We start from the raw sequence: 18,848 nt of genomic DNA, 5'->3' as shown, positions 1-18,848 counted from the left end.
AGCTGAGGTCATTTTATTGCAGCCAGTAATTGAGCTGTTCCAGAAAATGTCTGTACATGGGGGGTAGCAAAAAACCATCAAAATTTGCCTTATCCGGGGGGTAAATTTCCTTTGTCCAGGAATAATTTGGGTTGTCCAGGGGGTCAACTGATGCTTGTCAAAGGGTTAAAACACGTTGTCCAGGGGGGGGGGGGCAAATGTCACTTTGTCACTGAAAATTGTTATATCCTCCACTCCCCCATATTCAATTTTTCTGAAAAAGCCCATTGGCAGTTAGAAAATAAATTTGACCTGAAAATCATGATACCTCATCACATTCGAAGAAGGTTTCTAGGAAAATCAAATATGGTACTCAAGATTGAACAGAAAATGAGTCCTCTAAGACAATGAAATCTTGGTTTTTGGAAAGTTTCATAGGGATAGTACAAACTTTCATCAAGATCTTTACCTCTTGATCAGTGGCGTTGTGGCAGGGGGGGCCTAGGGGCCATGGCCCCCCAGCGGAGCTTTTTTGAAGGGGCGCCGAAGAGCAAGGGGCGCCAAAAGAGATTTTATTTTAAACGCCCCAATCTTAAAAATCATACTTTATGCACCTTAAATTGCGCCCAGGACCAATTTTGCTGAGATAATTTTAAAATACTTGCATTTTTTTTCGCTCGCTTCGCTCGCAATACAGTTAATTGGTAACTTCTTTGCAATCTAGCTAATTTACAAGGTTTTTTTGTGTATAATATAGCATTATTAAATAAAAATCTAACTGCGCCCCAAGACCAATATGCTGACAACAATATTGAAATCATAAAATATCAATTTTTTCGCTCGCTTCGCTCGCATAACACATTGTTTCTTTAAGTTTCTTTTCACTCTAGCAAGTGTCAAATTTGTCTATTTTTATTTAGTGATTTAGGGTATCTTTTGGCAGTTGATTTTAAAATTTTTTCTAGTCGGCCCCAACCATGGTGGGCCTGTTTTTTCCTTTTCCATTCATCAAAGATAAATCTACTCTTCTCCACTAAATATTTCTTTCCTCATTATGCCTAAATGAATTTAGTAAAAGTTTAGAAAATGGTGGGTGGGGACACCACTTTGGAAAATTGGAGGGGGGGGCGCCATTTAAAAAAAAATTGGCTTTGGCCCCTCCAGAAAAATTTTCCCACAACGCCACTGCTCTTGATCTACCATTTAAGGATCAAGTCTGTCATAATGTGCTTTTAAACTCTTAAAATCTTAAACGATGAACTTTACTAACTTTTCAAAACAACTTTGCCATCAACCCCTCTACCCTTAAATACTTAGAGATAAGTCCAAATTACAAAATATTCCCCTAAACTTTTCCTTCTCTTTGGATAATTTGAACTTTGGGCTTATTTAACTGCATTTAAGAGCAAACAGGTTAAAAAATAGCAAAATTGTTTTTTGGGGTCATGGTAAAGTTCACCTTTGAAGATTTAAGAGTTTAGAAACACATTTTGACAAATTTAATTAGCTTCTTCAGATATATAAATACATTCCTCCATCCACCTGCTAATCTGTCAACCTAATTCAGAAAAAAATGGATCCATAGGACGATATCCTCGCACAACAGTCAAGTGTATTTACAGGGCCATAAAAGTATTTAAAGATTACCACATCCACATCAATTATTTACCCAAAATACATTTATTTAATTACACTGAAATTACTAAAACAGGTTGAATTATAAAGTCATTTGGGGTAATTTTGGGAGGATTTACATTATATTACTCCTAGAGATCCTATCTTTTGATATTTCATTTATCAAAGTATGACCTTTTTACACAAGATTTATTACTTTTCCTTGAAGTTTAGTAGATGCTCCTAACATTTACTTTAAAAGGTGTCCTGTAAGTACCCCACATTTTGGGGTAGTTACAGGACACCCTCGGGGAAAATATGGGACAGGTATAAAATTTTATTGAACAAGTGATACTTTTATGGACCTACCTGGTTACCAAAACTAACCAATGAACATTGAAACAATGAAACACATAAGACATAACTGGTCAAAATACAAAAATATATAAAATGAAAGCATATCTATTGGTAGAAATTATCAATACTATTGAAAAAGACTTATGAAAAAAAAGTAAAAAAGTTATTAAACGCTTTTCTTTATAAAAACAATACACTATCAGAAAAACGCACAGCTTAATAAAGAAGGTTTCTAGAAAACAAAAACGGCGATTTCCGGCATTTTCGGCCGGAAAAAGAATTTTCTCAAAAAATCGAACTCTGTCATGTTTTGAGTATTGTGCATACGCATCTTTCTGCAAAAAATCAGAAAAAACTAAGGATGAAAATTCGAGAAAATGTCAAAAAACCGGTTTTTCCGGCATATTCCCGGCATTTTCAGCCGGAAAATAATGTTTTTCGAAAATCGGGCTCTGTCATATTTTAGGTATTGTCATTTTGCATCAGTGTGCAAAATTTCATAAAAAAATATAGAGTACAGCTCGAGAAATTCAAGAAATACTGTCTTTCCCGCGAATATAGGTTGTTCCGGCGATTTTTTAATAGTTCCGGCTTCAAAAATCAATTTTATTGAAAATTGAAACATGCTTGATGGTGGGCATTGCTATTAATAATGTTTTTGAATGAAAAAACAACCAATTATAAGGAAAAGTCTAATGAAAATTCAGAAAAACGGTGATTTCCGGCATATTTCCGGCATTTTCGGCTGGAAAAAATTTTTTCTCAAAAATCGGACCCGGTCATGTTTTGGGCATTGTTAATACGCATCTTTAAGAAAAAAATCAGAAAAAACTAATGATGGAATCTCGAGAAAATGTCAAAAAACCGGTTTTTCCGGCATATTTCCGGCATTTTCGGCCGGAAAAATTTTTTTTTCGAAAATCGGGCTCCGTCACATTTCGGGCATTGCCATTTTGCATCTTTGTGCCAAAAATCAGAAAAAACTAATGAGCCAATCTCGAGAAAAGCTGGTAACAGACGGACGGACGGACAGACGGACGGACGGACGGACGGACGAACAAAGGTTAATTTATAGGACCTCCAGGTAGGTCCAAAAATCCAGATATCTTTCAAAAAGGTCATGATATTTGAGGTTTTGCATCCACTTGATGACTTCAAAATCCAAGTGCTATCATTTAAAAGACTTAACAAAATTAGTGACAGTGTCCCCAGCTTTTTTCCCATTTGGGGGTGGTAATAACGAGACACTTCAATCAGTAATATTTGTATAGAGCAATCTAGACCAACTGAAGTATATTTAGATGCAAACCTTTACAGGTTTTGAAAGACTTAGAGTGTAGTTATGATTCCATCAAACTAGAAAATGTTGTCATGACTGGTCGTAGCTACGAGCATATGATGGAGAAGATCTACAACTCCAGGACTCTGAGTATGCCGATGACACTGCTCCCTTATTTAACAGTCGAAAAGAAGCAGAGTCCAGCATTGAGGAGAGTATATCACATCTCGCTCCTTTTGGGATGGAAGTACATTCTGGTCCATTGGAGCCACGAGAAGACTCCAAAAAAGTTGTTCTTTTCTGTCCAAAGCCATCGAGTAAATATGAAAATCTGGAAACATATGATAACCTTGACATGTCTGACATCATCATTGGTCAGCGTTACACATTCCTATCGTTGATAAGCTTGTTTATTTAGGGAGTATGATTAACAACGACTGCTCCAACAAAGGTGACGTTCAAATGAGGATCCAGAAAGCAAGCATCGCATTTGGTTCTCTTAAGAAATGTATTTTCTCAAATTCAAGTGTCAATTTTGCTGTCAAAGGAAAAGTTTACTCTACCTATCTATGTTATTCCTATTCTATTGTATGGTGTCAAATGTTGGAGTTTAACTGAGAGTTTGTTAACGAGTTTACAAAATGTTCATTATCGATGCGTTCCAATCATGTGTCACGTAAATCGATACCAGACATGGGTAAAGAGAATTAGTAATGTTGAGCTTTTGAATAAAGTTTGTTTGAATTTGATTGATAGCTATCTCTGTCAACGTCAAATTAGCATGGGCTGGCCCTGTAATTCAAATGCCCTGGTTTTGTTTACCAAGAAAAATGATTTCTTGCTGGGTCCGCTTGAAGCGCCCTAAAGGGGCCCCTCGCTATACGTTTGGTCAATCTTTTTTCAAATTTTTCAAAAAACGTAACGTTGATAAGTCATGTTGGCATGTTCTTGCATCTGATAGATTTCAATGGAGAAATTTCATTAATAATTTGAATTTATAGCTAGACTTTTATTTCTTCTAGTATTTTCTTATATATATGATATTCTCCTGACTATTTTTTTCAGGAGGCCTATTCCCTTAAGGGAAGGCCTATGCTCTTCTGCTCTTCTAGACTAGAAAATTGAGTTTTTTGTTTTCTTATAAAAAGTAAACACTTCAAACTGAAACTTTAGTGTCCCATAATTACCCCGAGATTAAGATTTGACTATATAATATGGTACACACTTTTTAGATATAAGGTGCCTTGTTTGTTAATGAGACATATGATCTCAAACTATAGTATTGATCTCAGAATTCAGTCAAAATTATAATCAAACTGAATCAAAGTGATTTCAGCTCTTCCTGAAACTAAAGATTGAACAGTTCCTTCTAAAACTACAAAAACTGATTTTGACATGTGAAACTTTCGTTGAAACATCAAAAGTTATATGTCTAGAATAATCTAACTAGACATTTTCTAGCAGCTAGAACAACTCTCCAAGAAATCTCCAAATTCCTTTCCATCTGAATCCAAATTGATAATAATAACACCATTTTTAGGAGTGTCCCATATTTACCCCTTTATTTTAACTGACCCGTAAGGCCAACCCTAAAAGAAAAAAAGTTTCCGGTCCACCGGCCGGGTGAAATTTTTTTTCGTCGTCACCCAGCCCCATTTTTTTTTAAAGAATCAAATAGATAACAGATGTAACTTTCTTCTCATTCAAACTGTTACATTGTTCCTATATAACACTCTTCAAAAAGTTTGTTTATTTAGCATGCTTTCTGGACGTTAAAGATCAAATAAATAGTGTTATGCATATTAAATCAATTTATTAGAATGAAAAGTTATATAGTTGATTCTTAGAAAAAAACAACACAAATACAGCTTTTTGTAATTAATAGCAACACATTTCTTTCAGTGAAAGAGAGAAAAAATATAAAGACAGAATGTGGGGCAACACTAACAGCCAGAGAGATGATTTTTTTCTTCCTAATTTTTTTTATTAGAAATCATGAAAAGGACCAAAAAACATTTTTCCTGGCCGCCCGCATGACTTTTTTTTTCGTCACCCAGTGGACCGGAAACGAAAAATTTTTTAGGGTCAGCCTAATAATTACCCCAGCCAGATGACTTAACCTAAAATGTAGTTTTATTATCAAGATATGTGAAAGCATCGAAAAATATTTCAAGTTTTTTAGCGCGCCCGGAGGGCATTAGGCGGCAATCACAAATATCTTCATTTCGCGTCCTCTTGCACGTTGGATGTAAAAAGTGAGTCAGCCGGTTGGTCGTAAAATTGTTCGGATTTTCTTCTTCTCGTCCGACCTCCATCATCCATTTTTAGAGTGTATTCTTGAAGGAAACTGCCTGCCAGCCAGCCAGCAACCAAAACAACCCTGTGTTATGATAAAATATCGGCAATAGTAAAATTTTTGAACGAAGGAAACGTCATTGACAGAAAAAGTCCGACAAATTTACCAAATCATCAACGCAAAACGAAGATATTTGTGATTGCTGCTATATGGCTAAATTTTTCAGTGATACCACTCTCTATAATTCTAGTCCTCATTTTCAGGCTGAAAATGTTTGCCAAAGTATAAAAAGCAAAAAATAATAACTTTAATGAAAGAATTAATTTCAGAGCGTAGCACTATTGGATTTCTCAGGTATTTTCTGATAAATATAGAAAGTTTCACTGTCTGAACATTTTTTCCTCCGCATCGCTTTGAAATCAAAGATGAGTTGTGAAATTTTTTGTGTCCCGCGGATCTAATTTTTCTTAAAATGGCCTTGGTTGGAACAAATCTTTAGACAAAAGTGTAGAATATTACACCTGCATATTATATGCATATTATATACAGTCAATACCTTTAGCCAAATTAGGAATATTTTTCTTACTTTGACTAGTATTCCTAATTAGGAGAAAAAAAATTCGGGGGACCGAGCTATAATCCCTAGAAAAAACTTCACTTCTCCTGGTATAAAATTGACATTTATTTATAAAACGCGGGAAACTGATTTTCTGTTTTTCTTTGTGATAATAAAAACGGCAGTTCGTTTGATTCCTAATTTGGAATTATTTTTTTGGGGCGTTAATAATTCCACCATCCACGAATGAAATTTTTCAATTGTTTGCACAGTTATCATATTTGGTATACCGAATCTATTGGTCATACTTGGAATTTGCGAATGTACCGTCAACTTCTCCAACTTGGGACTATCTTACGCAACATGGGACGGCCATTCCACCACCATTTCACCACGAAATGCAAAACATGCACTCGCAGGGTATGCTCCGGAGTCTTTTTTGTCGCAGCTTGTTTTTAGCCTACCCGGAGTTGTTTTTCCGGATCATTCGTTAGTGTCATTAGATTTATTTTACTGACTTAAAGTCCGCGATAAATATAAGAAAACTGTTTATCAAGTCGCGTTACAGGAAGCGTAAATTCGAGTCTGTATTTTAGATTTTGTGTACAAAAGCGTTTTGCAGGCCTGCACCCTGCAAAATTTTGCAGAAAGACCTGGATGAGGTCAAAATGCAGGGTTTGCCCGGGATTTGATGGCTGTTAGTGTCAAAACGTTAAAAGTCAAGACTCGTCAAATGGCTTTAGATGCTTGGAGAAGAAAAAACAGAATAGATAGTCCTGATTTTATCTATTTTGTCGCAAATTCTGAAGAATTTGAAGCCTGCACATTTTCGATCCTCTCCAAATTCGTCATCTGAGGGCTGCCATCAAGGTCATCTCAATGTTTGTTTTTCTTCTTATGGTTATCTTCTGAAATCCATTGCAACAAGGAAAGTCAAATCTGTAAGGTATGTGGCATTTTTTTCTATTATTTTTCATGCCTGCTGTAATTTGACCAATATTGAACTTATTGAACTGCAAAATTTACCAATATCTCAAGTTTGATCTCATTTTATCTTGAGTCTCTTCCATTTGTTTTTGTGTCTATTCTGGTTTCTTTTAAGTACATTTTTCAGTATTTTCAGTGAAAACCAGGTTTTCTGCATAATTTATGATAATTTATTTTGTATTTTCTAGTTTATATCAATTTTAGTTTGATAGCCAACTTGGTTCATCATACTTACATTTACTAGCTATTTTTCATAATTTTAGTATTCATGGCCAACTTGGTTTAGATTTTCTATAAATATGGCAGCTTGTCCACCTTTCTTCAGAGTTCAGTTGACATGTAGCACTCAGAGAGTCAACACCTCAAGACTTAGTCATTTTCTCAACATAAATATCAAATAAAATAAACATAAGTCAATCAATGATAGTCTTCAAATCATTTTGACATTTTGGATTCTCCTTCACAGTTCTTTCACTCTGGCAAGCTGGTAAGCATTATTTATTATTTACTATTCAATATTATTTCCTCTTGTTTACTTTAATCTATCCTCTCTTGTATGTATGATACCCTAGTCTCATATACTCTAGACTTTGTTTGATATAGACTTAGTCTTAGAATTTATTCATTTTTGTTTTTTCATATAAACTAATTTTGGATCTTTGTATCTATTTAGTTTGAATCCTTGATTACAAATATACGTCAGTACGAGAATCCTCAGTGGTGAACTCCATGCAACACCTGCATGTTATCAATTATAATCTGATAAGTGCAGGAAAAACTGCTTCCCTTCCCCCTCTTTCTCTACTTATCTGCCTATGGTCTATGACTTGTCATAATTTTTGGTAATCAACAAATCCACTTGTTGTGTGTGGTGAGTGAGTGGCCAATCATGAAATATTTATAAGATATTTGATCAATTGGGGTACGTACTTACTGTTTGTTTGGCCAATCACTCTGGCTAAGAACTGAAGAAAAGGTTGACGACAGGAGATGAATTTGTGCCAATTTAAGAGGCAAAGGGACAACCAACTATTGTGGTTTTATTTTGAAATAAGAGAAAAAAATAACATTGAAAATTTTGTGATTCTGACCTTGACACCCTAATGTTCTCAATATGTTTTGGCCGGTTAAAAATTTTTTCTGGGGAGAGAAAAAGATCTGTGTCGGTTTTTCGCACACTATTTTGAGGTACACAAACAGATTGTATTTGACTATGCTTAGTTTGCGGGCCAGCACCTGCCAGTCAAGTACTGGTCATAAAAACTGCACGACAATCTTAAAAATGATTTCTCTATTTTGTTTTAGTTCTCTTCCAAATGGAAATTGCCTGTACAGTTCCATTTCTCTCCATCTTGTGGGCAACAATTGTTTGATGGATACACTTTGATGCCTTGCACGTGTGCAGAACTTTTCCTGAATCGTAAGTATTATTCTCGGAACCAAAAAAAACCATCCAATAAGTTTAGTAGATTGGCTCAGTCATGAAGCATTACGGTTGGCGGTTATCCACAGTCAGCCGGTTATTACATAAGATTAATTTCATTGGTTGTCCAGTTGTCGTTTGACTTAAATTTTGTTGTTTTGTGTTTGTTAAATATGTAGGTGTAGCTTGCAAAAATCCTAATTCCCTCTTCATTATATACTTTCAGGTTAGTTGCCATCATACTGTCCAGTAGCCCCTAGATCAATGGATTATTTTGCACCTTCACGTGGTTGGTACGAAATCTTTGTAAACACTGACAAAGTCTGCTAATAAGATGAGTGAAACCATATTTAACTTAAAGGAAACAACAGAATGGAATAATTCAATCACAATGATGATGTGTACCTAACATTTAGTTTCTTGGAAGTTTTTGGATTCAAAATTTTCCCTGTAAACTGGATATCAATATTTGTCATGTAATATCATCTCTGGAAAGTACATCTTAATTTGATTTTGACATGTAATTGCCAATGCAAATGAATTTGGATGCATAATGTATATATATTATATAGTATAAAATTTATAACACAACAACTGAATTTTGATACCAAACATAAAACATACTGCATTATGTACATAATGAATAAATGAGTTTCTGATGACATATGGTTTGTTTTCAATTTGAATTGGGGGCTTTTTACCCCTGGTACAGGATTCTCTGCTTGATTTGGCAAACAGTTCCAAACGAGACACCAGCATGGGGCTAGACTACAATTTCAAGATGAACTAACTATAGAGATTTCAGCTTCAGTTCAAATTCTAGTTTTGGATACTTTAATGCATCACATTAATCAATTTTCTAATGAAATACTCTTTTCTTGAGCAGTCTGAATAAAATAGTTTTGCTCTTTTTCTCTAAATTTTCATTTGAAATGGCAAAAGGCTTTTATTATTAATCTGCTTGAAATTATTTAAGTCACCTTTTGGCAGCAATAAGATAAATAAATTTGACACAATAAGAATCAAAATTATATTAAAAATTTTTAGACAGTTTAGTAAATATTATTATTATTGTTATTGCTATCATCACAATCAGATAAAGACTTTTGTATAATTTATAATCTTTTGTGTGCTATTGTATTATTTTGCTATCATTTTTCTCTTTTTTGTGTAAAGTTCAAAAAGTTCTTTAAAAAATTCATGATAATTATTATTATCTTTTTACACCTCCTTTCTCTTTCCTTCATTTATTCCATATTTTAGAGGCAGAGGCAGAGGCAGATTTTATTTTTACCAGCTTCATTTTGTGTTTAAATGAAATGAATTTTAATTCTTTATCTCTGGTTCATGGTAGTTTTAGCCAATCTAGAGGGTCGAAATTAAAAAATTTTCTGGCCCGTGGTGGGCCCTCCTTAGACACTATATATAGCTGAATCACTATATATAGCTGAATCTTTTTTGCAGGGTATTCTAAAAATCCTAGATACGCCCCTGACCCACGGCATGGCCCGAACATGTTCGGGCCTCTTGATTAATACTTTTTAAAAATGGCCCGCGCGTGGCCCGCGCAGTTTCGGATCATGTTCGGGCCAGATTTTTGAAAACTTGCTACGATCGCACGTGTAATTTCAGGACCCAATATTTATATTTTAAATTCCTCATTTTAGCAAACAAATTTAAAAATCTTCATCTTTATTCAAATATATATTGTTCAAATATAAAAGTTAATCATATATATCTATTTTCCAATTAAGTTAGGAAAATTATTAAAAATGATGATTTGAATCTTACATAATATGGTCTTCTTTTTATTCTTTATCCCGTTCCCTTTTCTCGTGGTCTTCTACTATTCGAAGCAGAATTTTTCTGGATCGTTTTTTGTACTGTTACACAACTTTGTGAATCAAACTGGTATTTGGAACTTTGAATTTGTCTAATGAAAATATTTAACAATGGATGATGATAAACCAGGAAAGGTAAATAATATTAAATTCTACTATTCCTATGATATTCCTATTCCTATTTGGCCCGAACATGGTCCGAACAAAATGTTCGGGCCGATTCAATAATACTTTTTTGTGGCCCGAGCATGGTCTGAACAGGCCCGAACATGTTCGGGCCATGCCGTGGGTCGTATTTTGCCAAACCTCCAAAGTCATTTGATTTGAGTTTAATGAACCGCGTATTAAAAAAAAAACACGATTTCTCTTTCGATTTTACAGTAAGTGAAAATGCAGACCAGATATCAACAAGTCCTATGTTGCGCACACTCGTCCCAAGTTGGGAGCAGTTGACGGTAGCTCATTTCAGAGATATTAAACTTTTAAATATTTCTTCCTAATTAGGAATAGGATTCATAATTAGGAATCCTGGTAAAAGTAAGAAAAATGTTCCTAATTTGGCTAAAGGTATTGACTGATATAATATAATGGTTGGAAAGCTAAAAGAAATTAGCTCTAAATTACTCAAAAATAATTAATTTTATAGCTCAACTACACAAAGAACAATTGCTTGTCTTGTCAAGAGCACTCAAAAAAAGAAGTCTGGCTTTGTATGTAATCGAATCAGGTAAAAAAACTTTTGTTTGTGCCGATCAAGGCTGATGGCGTATCTTTTTTTGTACAAAAAGGTGACCAACGTGAAAATTAACACACTAAACTCACTGATGCTTTTTACTGTACAAAAGTTAGTTTAAAGTTTTTACCTGAGAGAACGAATTTTCGTTTTGGTTGCTGGTGGTCTGGTGGGTCAGGTTTGACTGTAACCGTAGCCCAACTGACCGGCTGACTGAGATAAAATAGAAGCAGCTAAATGCCGAGAAAACGCAAGTCGTCATTTCCCCGAATTTCCCGATTTCCCGATTGAATCCGAAATCGGGTAGTATATCATTTCGGGATTTACTTTCGTTTTCGGACTTGTGATTTCTTCAGACTTTTTCTCAGGAACCTGCAGGAACTCATCTGTCTACAAGCTTACCCTGTACAGACACTAGAAATGATGGAAATTAATTATTAGGCAATGGAGGTAATTATATTTTTTTTATTTAGTTTCTGATTCTCTCAAAGATTTATTCCTTGTTGTATAGGTCTATGACTATGTCTGCTGAACATACCACGAAACATAACACGACACACAGAAATGCAATGATGACTGACTTTTGACTTTCTTTTTATTTTGACCGATCAGGATCGATCATTCGGCTATTCCAAAAAAAATTATACAGGGGTATTGACAATCTTTTTTCACTAACCCCCTGGAAATTATGGAGCGGCTAGACCCCTCTGAACAGTGAAATTTTGGGATAGGCAGGCCAGACGTCCGCGCTCGATAGGATCGATCATCGGAACGGATCGATGGATTACTTAACGATCCGGATAGGGGATCGATAAAGGATCGATACTCAAGATTTTTTAAAGCTTATGATTAGTTATCGATTATTTATCGATCTATCGTCGATCTTTTATCGATCTATCGACCCTATCGACTCATACTCGATTTACGATCGATAACAAATCGATTAACAATCGATGACGAATCGATTAACGATCAATGACGAATCGATTAACGATCGATGACGAATCGATATACTCGATTGAAATACTAGCTCAATAATAGATCAACGAAGGATCGATACTCAAGACTTTTTAATGGCTGAATCTTCCATCGATCTCCTATCCGGATCGTTAAGTAATCCATCGATCACATATCGATCCGTCATCGAGCCGTTCCTATGATTGATCCTATTGAGCGCGGACGTCTGGGATAGGGTCTGGAAAACAACTATTGATTTCAGTTAAGACAGAACCCCCTGAGGACGGAGGCTGGAGGAGGACAAGAGGACGAGAACACAACTTATTTGTGACCGCTGCCTTACAACAATACAATGCTGACAAGTTGACAACAAATTGAGAAGACAGTAATGCCTGAGAGATATTTATCTATCTATCCATCGATCTGGAATGGCCTATATCCAGACGGTCAGTCTGTCAGTCAGTTGGTTGGTCCATCGATCACATATCAATCTGAAGATTTATGAATGGTCTTGATTATTAAATTATCTATTGATTATCAGAAGGGGTATCCAGCAGTCCATCATCGATTGACATTGATTTGATTATCACAATTGATCATCGATCAGGAAAAAGTTATCGACTGTATCGAGTACTGACTGTATAAGGTTAATGTTGACATGCCTCTTCTTATTTCAACATCCTTCTTTATAGATAGGTATCTGGAAATAATAGGGAAGTTAGAATCATTTATAGTCTCCTCAACTGATTGCTTGTGCTAGTTTCAATCAGCTATTCCGACCCTCCTATTATTCCTCTCTAAAGAAGGATGTCAAAATAAGAAAAGGGTTGTTAACATTAGACACTTACTGTCGGAGGGAGAGTTTGGCTGTGGCAAACTTTCAATCAAACCCATAACTATTTTTCACCAAGTAATATTTACTTCAAAATTAATTTAAAAATACACCACAAAATATGTGGTGTAAATATCACAAAAGCACCTACTGACAAAGTATTGACGACAAATTGACATGAGTGGAGGACAATTGACTAAAAGATAAAAAAGAACTTACAAATACAATACAATAACTCACATCTCTCATTATATATTACATACAACGAGACAGCTCACTTGACAGAAAGACAATATACATCCAACATGACAGCTTTGCATATGACAACTTTAAAAAGTCCTATAATGAATTCCCAATAATGTCACTTTCAGGTTCAACAATTTCACTTCAAAGATACAGTGTAAGTAAATATTCTTAAATTATTATTATTTAACACCAAAAATAAGTAATTTGGAGTATTAAAGGGGCTCTTTGTGAAACTATTCGCGACAAGTGATAAAAAGAACAGTAGGCTGCAAATCCATTCGTGAAAAATTTGACTATTTATCAATGTAGGTGTAAGAAGTCATGTCATTCACACAACGTTGTTTCGACGCTTTTAGAACGTTCACAACGTTGCAATCCCAGTAAGTAAAGTGTTATACTGCGATTTTATTGCACATTTCATTTTTCTTTACAGCTAGCACATCTCGCAAGGAAGGCAGCTCGAAAACAAAAAAAAATGCAACCAAATTAAGCAAAGGTATTCATTAGAACAATATTCCCCGTATGGACAGAATTTCAATTACTTTTAATAAGGTCAATTCTGAGTTTTAAAAATCATTGCACATCCATCAAAATCAAATAAGCATCGTTCTTATTTCTTGTCTTTTTTGTTTTAGTTCAAAAGATAGTCCTTGGTTATTTTGGTGTAGACGATTTGAAGACCTTGCCTGTTAGTAGCGATCGAATTCTCATTGATGAACAACACCCACCTAATGAGATTATTCTGTTGAGTGAAGATGACATCAAATCGATAAAAGATTTACTCTCTGCTGATGCTTGGATAAAAGTATTGAAGAAAGGTACGATTAATAATTCTATTCATGAGAGTACCTCGTTTTCTCTGAACACATGAAATGCATTCCAACCCCGGGAGCACTAGTAATGAGGTGAATTTTTCCGAAATTCAAATATTAAAACTATCCATATCTATTTTCAGTTGTTGATCTCTCCGAGTCATGGAGCTGTCCAATATGTGAAACCAGCCAATATATTGGAATGATTGAATGTGATTTATGCAACGTCTGGTATCATATGTAAGTTAAAAGCATTATACTGGGTACACATTTTTCTTAAGAAACTAGTTTTACCAAGCAATCTTAAAGTTTCTTAAGAAATGGGCCTTTTGAGCCATAAATGTTTCTTACATGTTTCTGAACTTTTTGACATAACCAGCCTCAGCATGTTTCTTAGTTTTTACTCTTAGGTGCCAAATAAACGGTCCCCCCCGCTTGTTAATTTTTCGAAAATTTTCCAACCCCCCCGGACCTTATTAGGACCCCCCCGTTTATTAATTTTAAAGAATATTTTCAGTTGGCTAAAAGAAGTCACCCTTATTTTGCTCCAAAAAGCCTGATTTTAGCCTATATTTACCTTATTTTTGGGTTTTCATAAGTACAATTTCCAACCCTCCTGGCAATTAGGTCCCCCCCGTTTATTGAAATTTCAAAAATTTTCCAACCCCCCCGTTTATTCGAACCCCCCCGTTTATTTGGCACCTAAGAGTAGGCATTCTGAGCCTCATGTTTCTTAAAACTGAAGTGCGTTTCTTAAAAAGAACCCAAAAACTGTTGGTATATAATTTTTAGACTTTTCGGTTCAGTTGTTCTCAAGTTAAGTTTTTGAAGTCAAATTTTGCCTTTGAAAAAGCCCGAAAACAAAACAAAATCAAATTAAGAATCTTTAGCAAATTTTGACACAAAATTCCTTTCCTCGTTAAAATCTTAGTTTCGCTATACTAATTTGAGGTCGTTGTACTGTTTGCCCATCTTCGTGCTATGATGATAAAATTGATAATCGATTTATTTACACAGGGATTGCGTCAAGCTGCAACAAGAAGAGGAATATTGGGTCTGCGAAAAATGCCCAAGTCTCAGAAAAAGACCTCGCAAATAGACTAATGATAGTTCTTTATGATAGTTTACAAAGAAAGAATAACCAGTTATTTACAACTTATTCGTTTTTCCGTTTTCTCTCTTGTTCAAAGAACTGCCTGGTTCAGATTAGTACTTTTTTATTCAGAATATTGTTCCAATCATCTCTTGGTTTACCATTGAGCCCTTCTTTTTTTAAGTGTCCGAAAACTAGGTTTATCACCCAAAGTTAACAATTTAGCCTCACTCTGTATAATTCAGGATTTTCTCTGTCACACGTATACGTCGAGCCAATGTTGAAGTTAACCACGTTATAGTTATTTTATAATAAAAAGCATGTAAATAGTAATTTGCGTCTTCTCGTGATTTAACTTTATACTTGATTAAAAGCTAAGATCTGAGATGACGCAAACTCTCGCGAACAAGTCCGAAAACGAAAGTGAATCCCGAAATGATATACTACCCGATTTCGGATTTAATCGGGAAATCGGGAAATTCGGGGAAATGACGACTTGCGTTTTCTCGGCATTTAGCTGCTTCTGATAAAATCGGCTCATTTTGAAATCGAAAGTGGTAAAGAAAATATAGGAAAGCTGCTCAGATGGTGCTAGATTTGTTTTGTCAGCATAATATCCAGCCATCAATTGATAAAGCAGCTACCTCAAATTTCACACATGAGCGAGCGGCGAGGCAAATTTTTTTTCCGTAGACGGGCGGAAATATCTTTAATGGTCGAAAATATCATAGCGCAATATGGTCGGAAATATCATTTGATGGTCGGAAATATCTTTAGATGGTCGGAAATATCCCAAACTCTGAAAATTTGAAAATTTAATGGTCGGAAATATCATAGCGTAATGGCGGAAATATCATTTGATGGTCGGAAATATCTTTTGATGGTCGGAAATATCATTTGATGGTCGGAATTATCATTTGATGGTTGGAAATATCCAAAACTCTGAAAATTTGAAAATTTAATGGTCGGAAATATCCCGCGCTTTTAAAAATGCTTCATCAGCAAAAAAAATGTAAACAAAAGTGGTAGCAAAGGTGGTTGTGTGGCCAACTTGTTGTGTGGCCAACATGTTCAGTTAGGGAAACCATCCAGGATCCTGCCATTCTATAAGCCAGCAAAAACTAAATGACACTTGTAACTCAAGTTTCTTACCATTTTTTCCATCGAAAACAACTAAAAACATTGCTACTTCCCAAAGATGGAGACCAAAACAAATTATCTTCCAAGATTATGGCGCCCTTTTGGATCTATTGTTAAGGCCATCTAAAATGGTGGAAAGAGTTGCGGAAAGACAAAGGCGCCCGCTGCTTTGAGGGTGGTAACGCCAAAACGCCCAATATGATCTTCCAACAGAAGGCGAGTTAATTACCGCGCGAGTTACGTCATGCACTCCACCGCAGCGCACAACGAAGCGTGTTTCAATGAATATTATTAATTATAAGAATATCTTATGTGCTTACCTTCAGTAAACCTTGAGTGCTTCATTGAAAATGAAGAAGGTAAGAAGATAAAAAATGCGCTGGATAATTTTCATTGTAACAGTTTGGTCAATCATCGCTGAAAGTTTGAAAAAGTTTTTCCGACGCAAAAAAAAATCTCAGCCAATTAAAAGCACAGTGTGCTTATACTTACTATGTTTGCTACATCGCCTAGGCTAAAATAAGTGCGAAAAGACACGAACGCCATTTTTTAATGAGTGATGTTATGATTTTTTTGATTGCGGCCGCGTAGAGGAACTCGCCAAATGTTCCTAAGGGGTCACTCACATATCGATTCTTCCCACGACTAACGTCAAATTGACGCGAAGGGGTGGGTGGGTTAGAGTCTTTGACGCTAAGAAATTTCACCAGAAATATTGATTTTTAATACGTTTATACCGTGACAAATGTTACTTTCCATATTTCTTTTCCTCCTTTTACATACCTAAATATTCCTTCGCTTCGCTATTTTACAGAAATTTTAACCAAAACAAACGGCCCGATGTTTACATCTCGAGTTCCTTTTGTTCAGACGGTCTGCACGGCCCTTAAATTTCGCCGATGGTCGGTCTTTTTTTTGTGAAATGCTGCTTTTCTGTTGATTTTGATTATGGAGATAATTAATCCCGGCAACTTTCTGAAAAAAGTTTAGAAATTATCTCCATTATTTTTTAAATGTAAACTGCCTGAGCAAGCCGTAGCAATACAGCCGTGCTTCGATCGAAAGGCGTTGCAGTGTCAAACTTGGAGTACCATTACCATGAAAATGTTTCAAGCCATGATGATGGACCCATGTCATGTGTATAAGGTAATAATTCAGGGTTTGTTGAAGCCCTGTTTTTTGGAAAAATCCTGTTTTATTCCTCTCATTTTTAGCTGTGATAAAATTAAAAGCAAGAAGAAATTATCAAAATCATCATTGTTTGTTGGCGAAGTTCTGTCTTTGAAACTCTGTGAATTCTGAATCAAATGTTTCTGGGGGGGGGCACTCATATGATCTGGCCTACGTCATGTGCCATGCGCTTCTCGTTTGTTTGAAAAAGTTTCTATTGTCTGACAAGAATAAATTTCTCAGTTTTTCTTTGAAACAGAAAATTTCCCAAAAGCTTCTTTTTTCACGCAGATTTACAGCTGATGAGAAATGTCCCATGTTGCGACCAGTCGTCCCAAGTTAGAGCAGTTGACGATAAGGGTTGGGTAAATCAAGAGAAAATGCACTGAAAGGTGAAAGGGTACCGTCAACTGCTCTAACTTGGGACGATTGGTCGAAACATGGGACTGTTGATATCTGGCCTGTATTTCCAGACGATCTCTCACTCAATCAAACGGAATCGACGATCAAACCAGTCGAACCAAATCGAACGCAAGCGACCGATTGAAATTCTATGGTCGAACGCAATTGAAACTCAATCGAACGTAAAAATTCTGGGTAATATTCGATTGGTTCGATTGTTGTTCGACTGGTTCGATCGTCGATTCCGTTCGATTGAGATCGTCTGGCTTTATTCTTGCAGCTTTCCAACATCCAAGCTCTCAAACATCACAAGCCGAATGAAATTACTTTCGATTTCCCGTAGAAATTATGCGATGAACAATCCGGGGGTCAATGAATCGACAATCGAACGCAATCGAACGCAATCGAACATCAATCGAACGCAATCGAATATCAATCGAATCTGAAAATTGCGGTAATATTCGATTGAGATTCGATTGCGTTCGACAATCGAATTTCAATCGGTCGATTGCGTTTGATTTGGTTCAACTGGTTCGATCGTGTCGAAGATCGTCGATTCCGTTCGATTGAGATCGTCTGGGTATTTTCACTTACTGTTAAATCTCTTTGACAACAAATTTGTTTTGATAACTCCACCAAGTTTATCAATCATACTTAGGTCTTCTTCGTTCCAGACATTCAAATTTTGTTCCCCGCCACTACAGATTTTTTTCATATTTCAATTTAAAAGCCTACTCGGTGCGAAAGCGAAATCGTGTATTATTTGATACGCCGTTCATTAACTCAAATCAAATGACTTTGGAGATTCGGTAAAAGGGTGACCGAATTGCCGTCCCATGTTTTTTCAGATAGTCCCAAGTTAGAGCAGTAGACGGTGGCTTTTCAGCCCTATTGAACTGCACTGTAAGGGTACAATTTTGAAAAGCAAATTTTGCGCGGCACATATATACTGTTGTTTCGAAATCAAGTGCCCCCCGGATGTGTTTGTTGCAATGATAACATCATTGTACACAGGCTTTCTACCTTTGACCTTTGCAGATATATTACTTAAATTTAACATTCTTTTTAACCTTTCCAGCGCGCAACTTTTTAAATTTTCACACTGTCAACGCGAAACATTTTTTCAAGAAA

General features: G+C 35.7%; 2 long non-coding RNA genes across 2 annotated transcripts; both read left to right on the top strand.

Annotated features, from left to right (window-relative positions):
• Positions 1-7,350: 7,350 nt before the first annotated feature.
• Positions 7,351-7,779, top strand: LOC136803269 (uncharacterized). The gene is made up of 2 exons (XR_010846120.1): positions 7,351-7,555; positions 7,742-7,779. It is a non-coding gene; the product is annotated as an uncharacterized lncRNA (long non-coding RNA).
• A 3,637-nt stretch (positions 7,780-11,416) lies between these two features.
• On the top strand, positions 11,417-15,071 carry LOC136803210 (uncharacterized). Its single transcript, XR_010846105.1, has 6 exons — positions 11,417-11,515; positions 13,226-13,254; positions 13,534-13,596; positions 13,736-13,918; positions 14,056-14,152; positions 14,930-15,071. It is a non-coding gene; the product is annotated as an uncharacterized lncRNA (long non-coding RNA).
• Positions 15,072-18,848: the final 3,777 nt, after the last annotated feature.

The sequence above is a fragment of the Clytia hemisphaerica genome, unplaced genomic scaffold, assembly GCF_902728285.1.
Source record: "Clytia hemisphaerica strain Z4C2 unplaced genomic scaffold, Clytia hemisphaerica genome assembly, whole genome shotgun sequence".
Taxonomy (NCBI): domain Eukaryota; kingdom Metazoa; phylum Cnidaria; class Hydrozoa; order Leptothecata; family Clytiidae; genus Clytia; species Clytia hemisphaerica.
Note: the sequence above shows the minus strand (reverse complement) of the source record. Positions and strands in the feature narration are given on the sequence as shown.